This window comes from Oncorhynchus keta, chromosome 13 (genome assembly GCF_023373465.1).
Source record: "Oncorhynchus keta strain PuntledgeMale-10-30-2019 chromosome 13, Oket_V2, whole genome shotgun sequence".
Classification (NCBI taxonomy): Eukaryota; Metazoa; Chordata; class Actinopteri; order Salmoniformes; family Salmonidae; genus Oncorhynchus; species Oncorhynchus keta.
In genome coordinates this window covers 40,345,392-40,355,960 of record NC_068433.1, presented here as the reverse complement: position 1 = coordinate 40,355,960, position 10,569 = coordinate 40,345,392, and positions in this window count along the sequence as shown.

Sequence of the window (10,569 nt, the reverse complement as noted above, 5' to 3'; positions counted from 1 at the left end):
AGACAGTTTTTGTACCCTTACCCAGATCTGTGCCTCGACAGAATCCTGTCTCAGAGCTCTACAGACATTTCCTTTGACTTCATGGCTTGGTTTTTGTGGGACCTTTATATAGACAGGTGTGTGCCTTTTCAAATCATGTCCAATCTATTAAATTTTCTACAGGTAGACTCCAATCGAGTTGTAGAAAAATCTCAAGGATGATCAATGGAAGCAGGATGCACCTGAGCTCAATTTATAGTCTCATAGCAAAGGGTCTGAATACTTAAGTTTTTCTGTTTTATTTTTAACAAATGTGCAAAAATGTCTTAACCTGTTTTAGCGTTGTCATTATGGGGTACTGTGTGTAGATTGATGAGGAACATTTTTTTATGTAATCTGTTTTAGAATAAGGCTGTAGTGTAACAAAATGTGGAAAATGTCAAGGGGTTAGAATACCTTCCGAATGCAATTTACTGGTTTCCTTACCCTGTAAGTAGCGTATCTATTTTTTTAATGTTTGCATGCTTTTCTCATTCGAGAAAACAGCTGATCAAAGGGGGTGGGGCAGATTATAAAAACACTTCTGCACGACCTGCCGCAAGGATACTCTTGTGCATCCTCTGTCGAAGTAGATAATCGAGGAGGGCGGCAGACGAATTGACACTCCTCGATCACTTATCATTTTACGGAGGAGAGGACGGAGGAGTCGAGTTGAGGACAGACTAGACCAATTGAGAATCTCCCAAGGTAAAAACAGTAATCCATGCTTTGGTTTTATTTACCTGGCCACTGTTTCAAACGCTATACTTTTAGCATTTGTGGCACAAATCCAACGCAAATCAATGGTACCTATATTAGCATTTTCGCGCTTCATATCCAAATAATCTATAAGATTACACCACTGATACAGGGCAAAACAGACCAAAAGGACATGGCAAAATGCTCAACTATAAGGTTTAAGGTACATTTATTCGTTTTTTCCATAATTCATTACATGTAAATATTTCAAATCATATTTAGTTAACCTTAAAAAATGTACAATTCAAACAATAAAAAATCAATACAACTTAAGTTAATCAAATCGTGCAAAACTGAAAGCGTGAACCACTGCATTTAACCCCAGCAAGGTGACTGGGAACATGGTTGAATACAAACAGTGTAGTTATTCCCTCCCATAAGGTAATCAAACAGGCAAAATGTCAGTACAGAGACAAAGTGGAGTCGCAATTCAACGACTCAGACACGAGTATGTGTCAGGGTCTACAGACAATCACAGATAACAAAGGGAAAACCAGCCACGTCGCACACACCGACTTCTTGCAAAACACTTCCTTCGCCAGCTTTGGGGATTAGACAGTGCCACCGACGCGGACCGCTCTCAAGGACTGTGGGCTCTCGTTCTCTGTGGTCGAGGTGAGTAAGACATATAAGCATGTTAACCCTCGCAAAGCTGCCGGCCCAGATGGCCTCCCTAGCCACATCCTCAGAGCATGTGCAGACCATCTGACTGGAGTGTTCAAGGACTTATTCACTGTCTGTAAACCCTGTCCCAGTCTGCTGTCCCCACTTTCTTCAAGATGTCTACCATTGTTCCTGTACCCAAGAAAGCGAAGGTAACTTGAACTAAATTACTATCGCACTGTAGCTCACTTGGAGGTGATAACTCACTTCTGTCGTCATCACCTCCACCTTACACGACACCCTAGACCCACTACAATATGCGTACCGGCTCCATCCACAGATGACGAAATTGCCGTCACACTGCCCTATCCCATCTGGATGGGAGGAATACCTATGTAAGAATGCTGTTCATTGACTATAGGTCAGTCTTCAACACCATAGTACCCTCCAAGCTCATCATTAAGCTCGGGGCCCTAGGTCTATGCAACTGGGTCCTGGACTTCCTGCAAGCCACACCCAGGGGTTATAGGTAGGAAACAACACCTCCGCTACGCTGATCCTCAACACAGGGACCCCACAAGGGTGCGTGCTCAGCCGCCTCCTGTACTCCCTGTTCACCCATGACTGCGTGGCCACGTACACCTCCAACTCAATCATCAAGTTTCTAGATGACACAACAGTAGTAGGCCTGATTGTCAATGATGACGAGACAGCCTACAGAAAGGAGGTGAGGGCCCTGGGAGTGTGGTGCCAGGAAAATAACCTCTCCCTCAACAAAACAAAGGAGCTGATTGTGGACTTCAGGAGACATCAGAGGGAGCACGCTCCTCTGGAGAAGTTGAAAAGCTTCAAGTTCGTCAGCGTACACATCACTGACAATCTGAAATAGTCCACCCACACAGACAGTGTGGTGAAGAAGGTGAAACACTGCCTGCAATTTCAGGACTCTCCAGAGGGTGGTGTAGTCTGCCCAACACATCACTGGGGCCACACTGCCTGCCCTCCAGCCCTACACCTACAGCACCCGATGTCACAGGAAGGCCAAGAAGATCATCAACCACCCGAGCCACGGTCTGTTCACCCCGCTATCATCCAGGAGGCGAGGTCAGTACAGGTGCATCAAAGCTGGGACCGAGAGACTAAAACAGAACTTCTATCTCAAGGCCATCAGACTGTTAAATAGCCATCACTAGCCGTTTACCACACAATTACTCAACCCTGCACCTTAGTGGCTGCTGCCCTATGAACATAGACATGGAATCACTGGTCACTTTAATAATGTTTACATACTGTTTGTATACTGTATTCTACTGTATTTTAGTCAATGCCACTCCGACATTGCTCATCCTTATATTTATATATTTCTTAATTCCATTCTTTTACTTTTAGATTTGTATATTGTTAGAGACCAGGGACATGTGCTGTGGACCTGGGAGAATCAGGAACCAGGAGCTAGGGCTGGGATGGGATCTGTAGAGGGAATTGTGGGAAGCTTGTGGAAGGCTACCCAAAACGTTTGACCCAAGTTAAACAATTTAAAGGCAATGCTACCAAATACTAATTGAGTGTATGTAAACTTCTGACCCACTGGGAATGTGACGAAAGAAATAAAAGCTGAAATAAATGATTCTCTCTGCTATTTTGACATTTCACATTCTTAAAATAAAGTGGTGATCCTAACTGAGCTAAGACAGGGAATTCTCTCGGCTTAAATGTCAGGAATTGTTAAAAACGACATGTAAATGTATTTGGCTGAGGTGCATGTAAACGTCCGACTTCAACTATATTTATTATTATTATTATTATTATTATTATATATATATAAGGATAGAAGAGAAGGGGATTACAACCCTAGAAAATGTCCACCAACCAGAGTGCTATTGTTAACTTTAAGGTTTAAGCCTTGCTGCCACTCCAATCTGCTCCGTATTTTAAATTGTAGGGGCACTATAACCAGATACTAGTTAAATTGATACAAATGTAGCCTCTTATAAGCCACACCTCCAAATATCTTAATGAGCCAGAAACAAACATACTATGCACCCATTAGTGTTCAAAGGTTTTTTGGAGCTCTGTATTCTGTGGGGTGGAATTACAGTACCATTCGAAATACAGCAATTCTTTCCCTGCAATGCACCATCATTTATATTTTACTGATGATAATAGTCCAAATTACCGTATAAATGACAGTTTTCCATTACAGTGCTGCTCTGTCTGTCATTCTCCAGCCTTTCTGCCCCGTCAAATCCTCACATTCCTCTGCTGTAAACTTCTGAACCCATATAGCATTGACAGACAGTATGTTTGCTAACATAGAGTTAGTCTCTCTGTCCCTGCCCTGTGTAAGGGCTCGGAGGGTTAGGGGTTTACGTATCAGTGAAAGTGCGATGCTTAGACACACACACACACACACACACACACACACACACACACACACACACACACACACACACACACACACACACACACACACACACACACACACACACACACACACACACACACACACACACACACACACACACACACACACACACACACAGGCAGAAGAGCATGTCTTCACCAGGTTAACTCTCAATGCGAGGAATCTTTCGGACTAGGTTTTGTGAGGACTCTACACAAAAACCCCTCACACACAATAAGCTATCTGGCACCTTGTAAAAGAATTCACATTATCCTCTCTGACACATCACTGGTGCTACATTCCCAAAGCCTGTTCTCTCCAAAGACATGAGGAAATTCCTTCTCCACACACTCTCTCTCCACCTCCTTTCTTTCTCTCCCTCTCCCTCTTTTCTCTCTGTTTCCTCTCTCTTTCTCAGCCTCCATCTGCCTTCCTCTTTCTTTTTTTCGGTCTACTTTCCTCTCTCTCCCATTCTGCCGATTCTACAACCGTTTCCCAGTTATATATAAGGTACAAGTTTTCATCAATGTTAGGGCTTCCAATTACAGAGTGCTCTCATAAACCTCTCTACATCCTTCTCCCCTGTCTCTCTGTCCCCCCCCTATCTCTCTCTCTCTCTCTCTCTCTCTCTCTCTCTCTCTCTCTTTCTCTCTCTTTTCTCTCTCTCTCTCTTTCTCTCTTTCTCTCTCTCTCTCTCTCTCTCTCTCTCTCTCTCTCTCTCTCTCTCTTTCTCTCTTTCTCTCTCTCTCTCTCTCTCTTTCTCTCTTTCTCTCTCTTTCTCTCTCTCTCTCTCTCCAGGTTTTGGTGGTAATCCCCTGTCTACCTGCTCAGAACCCCAGATAGAGACTGTCCCCATGAGATGAGATCTGCTGTCCATTCCCATTCAACATCCATGATGCTCTTCAGCCCCTCTCAGCCCCATTCAGTCCCAGTCAGTCCCCTGCCTTACAGTCCCCTTTGAAATGGCCTTCTCTCTGTCTTCCAGGCTGACCCTGGCTAGAGGGCCTTTTCCACATTAAACAGAAATAAACTATTATCCTACTGTTACTGGAGACAGTCAGTCTGTCAATCAAACACAGGCCATGGACCATCATGAGACAGATAGTCTGGTTTGCTAACTGTACTCTCTAAAGCCTTTCTCAGTTGTAGCATGTGACATGTGTACATGAGCCGCATCACCACGGCCAACACGTCTAGCTAGAGAGACGTCTCGTGTGTTTGCGTAGGCAGGTGGGGATGTGATGAGCCATAGGCATCTTGGCAACCGTGATTTTGTGTCACTGATCTAAACACATTACCCCATAGCGTCAAAGTGGAATTGTATTTTCATATTTGTTTACAAATTAATACAAAATTAAACTCTGAAATGTCTTGAGTCAGTAAGTATTCAACCCCTTTGTTATGGCAAGCCTAAATAAGTTCAGGAGTAAACATTTGCTTAACAAGTCACATAGTAAGTTGCATGGACTCACACTGTGTGTAATAATAGTGGTTAACATGCTTTTGAATGACTACCCCATCTCTGTACACACATACCATTCATTATCTGTAAGTGAATTTCAAGCACATATTCAACCACAAAGACCAGGGAGGTTTTCTAATGCCTTGCAAAGAAGGGCACCTATTGGTTAGGTGGGTGAAAGAAAAGAAGCAGACACTGAGCAATTATGCTTTGGATTGTGTAGCAATATACACCCAGTCACTGCAAAGACACAGGCGTCCTTCCTAACTCAGTTGCCGGAGAGGAAGGAAACCGTTCAGAAATTTCACCATGAGGCCAATGGTGATTTTTGAACAGTTACAGAGTTGAATGGCTGTAATAGGAGAAAACTGAGGATGGATCAACAACATTGTAGTTACTCCACAATACCAACCTAAATGACAGAGTGAAAGCAAGGAAGCCTGTACACAATACAAATATTCCAAAACATGCATCCTATTTGCATCAAGGCACTAAAGTAATACTGCAAAAACTTGCAAAGAAATGAACTTTTGTCCTGAATGCAAAGTGTTATGTTTGGGGTAAAACACATCACTGAGTACCATTCTTCATGCTACGTGTATGCTTATCATCGGCAAGGACTAGGGAGTTTAAAAAATGGAATGGAGCTAAGCATAGGCAAAATCCTAGAGAAAAACCTGGTTCAGTCTGCTCTCCAACAGACACTGGGAAGCAGATTCGCTTTTCAGCAGGACAATAACCTAAAGCACAAGGCCAAATATACACTGGAGTTGCTTACCAAGACAACATTGAATGTTCCTGAGTTGGCTAGTTAGAGTTTTAACTTAAATCAACATAAAAATCTATGGCAAGACTGAAAATGACTGTCTAGCAATAATCAACAACCAACTTGACAGCTTCAAGTAATAAAAAATAAAAAAATCTACACATATTTTACAATCCAGGTATGCCATTCATGCTCTTAGAGACTTACCCCAAAACACTCACAGCTCTAATCACTGCCAATGGGGATTCTCACATGTATTGACTCGGGGTTGAATACCTATTCACACACAATAAGCTATCTGGCACCTTGTAAAAGAATTCACATTATCCTCTCTGACACATCACTGGTGCTACATTCCCAAAGCCTGTTCTCTCCAAAGACATGAGGAAATTCCTTCTCCACACACTCTCTCTCCACCTCCTTTCTTTCTCTCCTCTCTCCCTCTCTTTTTCTCTCTGTTTCCTCTCTCTTTCTCAGCCTCCATCTGCCTTCCTCTTTCTTTTTTTCGGTCTACTTTCCTCTCTCTCCCATTCTGCCGATTCTACAACCGTTTCCCAGTTATATATAAGGTACAAGTTTTCATCAATGTTAGGGCTTCCAATTACATAGAGTGCTCTCATAAACCTCTCTACATCCTTCTCCCCTGTCTCTCTGTCCCCCTACTCTCTCTCTATCTCTCTCTCTCTCTCTCTCCAGGTTTTGGTGGTAATCCCCTGTCTACCTGCTCAGAACCCCCAGATAGAGACTGTCCCCATGAGATGAGATCTGCTGTCCATTCCCATTCAACATCCATGATGCTCTTCAGCCCCTCTCAGCCCCATTCAGTCCCAGTCAGTCCCCTGCCTTACAGTCCCCTTTGAAATGGCCTTCTCTCTGTCTTCCAGGCTGACCCTGGCTAGAGGGCCTTTTCCACATTAAACAGAAATAAACTATTATCCTACTGTTACTGGAGACAGTCAGTCTGTCAATCAAACACAGGCCATGGACCATCATGAGACAGATAGTCTGGTTTGCTAACTGTACTCTCTAAAGCCTTTCTCAGTTGTAGCATGTGTACATGAGCCGCATCACCACGGCCAACACGTCTAGCTAGAGAGACGTCTCGTGTGTTTGCGTAGGCAGGTGGGGATGTGTTGAGCCATAGGCATCTTGGCAACCGTGATTTTGTGTCACTGATCTAAACACATTACCCCATAGCGTCAAAGTAGAATTGTATTTTCATATTTGTTTACAAATTAATAAAAAATTAAACTCTGAAATGTCTTGAGTCAGTAAGTATTCAACCCCTTTGTTATGGCAAGCCTAAATAAGTTCAGGAGTAAACATTTGCTTAACAAGTCACATAGTAAGTTGCATGGACTCACACTGTGTGTAATAATAGTGGTTAACATGCTTTTTGAATGACTACCCCAACTCTGTACACACATACCATTCATTATCTGTAAGTGAATTTCAAGCACATATTCAACCACAAAGACCAGAGAGGTTTTCTAATGCCTTGCAAAGAAGGGCACCTATTGGTTAGGTGGGTGAAAGAAAAGAAGCAGACACTGAGCAATTATGCTTTGGATTGTGTAGCAATATACACCCAGTCACTGCAAAGACACAGGCGTCCTTCCTAACTCAGTTGCCGGAGAGGAAGGAAACCGTTCAGAAATTTCACCATGAGGCCAATGGTGATTTTTGAACAGTTACAGAGTTGAATGGCTGTAATAGGAGAAAACTGAGGATGGATCAACAACATTGTAGTTACTCCACAATACCAACCTAAATGACAGAGTGAAAGCAAGGAAGCCTGTACACAATACAAATATTCCAAAACATGCATCCTATTTGCATCAAGGCACTAAAGTAATACTGCAAAAAACTTGCAAAGAAATGAACTTTTTGTCCTGAATGCAAAGTGTTATGTTTGGGGTAAAACACATCACTGAGTACCATTCTTCATGCTACGTGTATGCTTATCATCGGCAAGGACTAGGGAGTTTAAAAAATGGAATGGAGCTAAGCATAGGCAAAATCCTAGAGAAAAACCTGGTTCAGTCTGCTCTCCAACAGACACTGGGAAGCAGATTCGCTTTTCAGCAGGACAATAACCTAAAGCACAAGGCCAAATATACACTGGAGTTGCTTACCAAGACAACATTGAATGTTCCTGAGTTGGCTAGTTAGAGTTTTAACTTAAATCAACATAAAAATCTATGGCAAGACTGAAAATGACTGTCTAGCAATAATCAACAACCAACTTGACAGCGCTTCAAGTAATAAAAAAATAAAAAAAATCTACACATATTTTACAATCCAGGTATGCCATTCATGCTCTTAGAGACTTACCCCAAAACACTCACAGCTCTAATCACTGCCAATGGGGATTCTCACATGTATTGACTCGGGGTTGAATACCTATTCACACACAATAAGCTATCTGGCACCTTGTAAAAGAATTCACATTATCCTCTCTGACACATCACTGGTGCTACATTCCCAAAGCCTGTTCTCTCCAAAGACATGAGGAAATTCCTTCTCCACACACTCTCTCTCCACCTCCTTTCTTTCTCTCCTCTCTCCCTCTCTTTTTCTCTCTGTTTCCTCTCTCTTTCTCAGCCTCCATCTGCCTTCCTCTTTCTTTTTTTCGGTCTACTTTCCTCTCTCTCCCATTCTGCCGATTCTACAACCGTTTCCCAGTTATATATAAGGTACAAGTTTTCATCAATGTTAGGGCTTCCAATTACATAGAGTGCTCTCATAAACCTCTCTACATCCTTCTCCCCTGTCTCTCTGTCCCCCTACTCTATCTCTCTCTCTCTCTCTCTCTCTCTCTCTCTCTTTCTCTCTTTCTCTCTCTCTCTCTTTCTCTCTTTCTCTCTCTCTCTCTTTCTCTCTTTCTCTCTTTCTCTCTTTCTCTCTCTTTCTCTCTCTTTCTCTTTCTCTTTCTCTCTCTTTCTCTCTCTCTCTCTCTCTCCAGGTTTTGGTGGTAATCCCCTGTCTACCTGCTCAGAACCCCCAGATAGAGACTGTCCCCATGACATGAGATCTGCTGTCCATTCCCATTCAACATCCATGATGCTCTTCAGCCCCTCTCAGCCCCATTCAGTCCCAGTCAGTCCCCTGCCTTACAGTCCCCTTTGAAATGGCCTTCTCTCTGTCTTCCAGGCTGACCCTGGCTAGAGGGCCTTTTCCACATTAAACAGAAATAAACTATTATCCTACTGTTACTGGAGACAGTCAGTCTGTCAATCAAACACAGGCCATGGACCATCATGAGACAGATAGTCTGGTTTGCTAACTGTACTCTCTAAGCCTTTCTCAGTTGTAGCATGTGACATGTGTACATGAGCCGCATCACCACGGCCAACACGTCTAGCTAGAGAGACGTCTCGTGTGTTTGCGTAGGCAGGTGGGGATGTGTTGAGCCATAGGCATCTTGGCAACCGTGATTTTGTGTCACTGATCTAAACACATTACCCCATAGCGTCAAAGTGGAATTGTATTTTCATATTTGTTTACAAATTAATAAAAAATTAAACTCTGAAATGTCTTGAGTCAGTAAGTATTCAACCCCTTTGTTATGGCAAGCCTAAATAAGTTCAGGAGTAAACATTTGCTTAACAAGTCACATAGTAAGTTGCATGGACTCACACTGTGTGTAATAATAGTGGTTAACATGCTTTTTGAATGACTACCCCAACTCTGTACACACATACCATTCATTATCTGTAAGTGAATTTCAAGCACATATTCAACCACAAAGACCAGGGAGGTTTTCTAATGCCTTGCAAAGAAGGGCACCTATTGGTTAGGTGGGTGAAAGAAAAGAAAGCAGACACTGAGGCAATTTTTGAACAGTTACAGAGTTGAATGGCTGTAATGAAAACTGAGGATGGCAACATACATCAAATCAAATCAAAATCAAGTCAAATCAAATTTTATTTGTCAAACACATGGTTAGCAGATGTTAAATCCTTCGAAACTCAGCTTCTAGTTCCGGACAATGCAGTGATAACCAACAAGTAATCTAACTAACAATTCCAAAACTACTGTCTTATACACAGTGTAAGGGGAGGAATTTCATAAGGATATATGAATGAGTGACCATGAGGCATACAATGGTATGATTTTTGAGACAGTGTTAGACAGAGTGGCATAGAATGGCTGTAACATGTGTTACATAAACAGTGAGGATGGATCATACATATGCATATGAGATGAATAATGTAGGGTTACTCCATTGTTTAAAGTGGCTAGTGATATAATACAATTGTAACCTAAATACCAACCTAAATGACAGAGTGAAAGGAAGCCTGTACACAATACAAATATTCCAAAACATGCATCCTATTTGCATCAAGGCACTAAAGTAATACTGCAAAAAACTTGCAAAGAAATGAACTTTTTGTCCTGAATGCAAAGTGTTATGTTTGGGGTAAAACACATCACTGAGTACCATTCTTCATGCTACGTGTATGCTTATCATCGGCAAGGACTAGGGAGTTTAAAAAATGGAATAGAGCTTAGCATAGGCAAAATCCTAGAGAAAAACCTGGTTCAGTCTGCTCT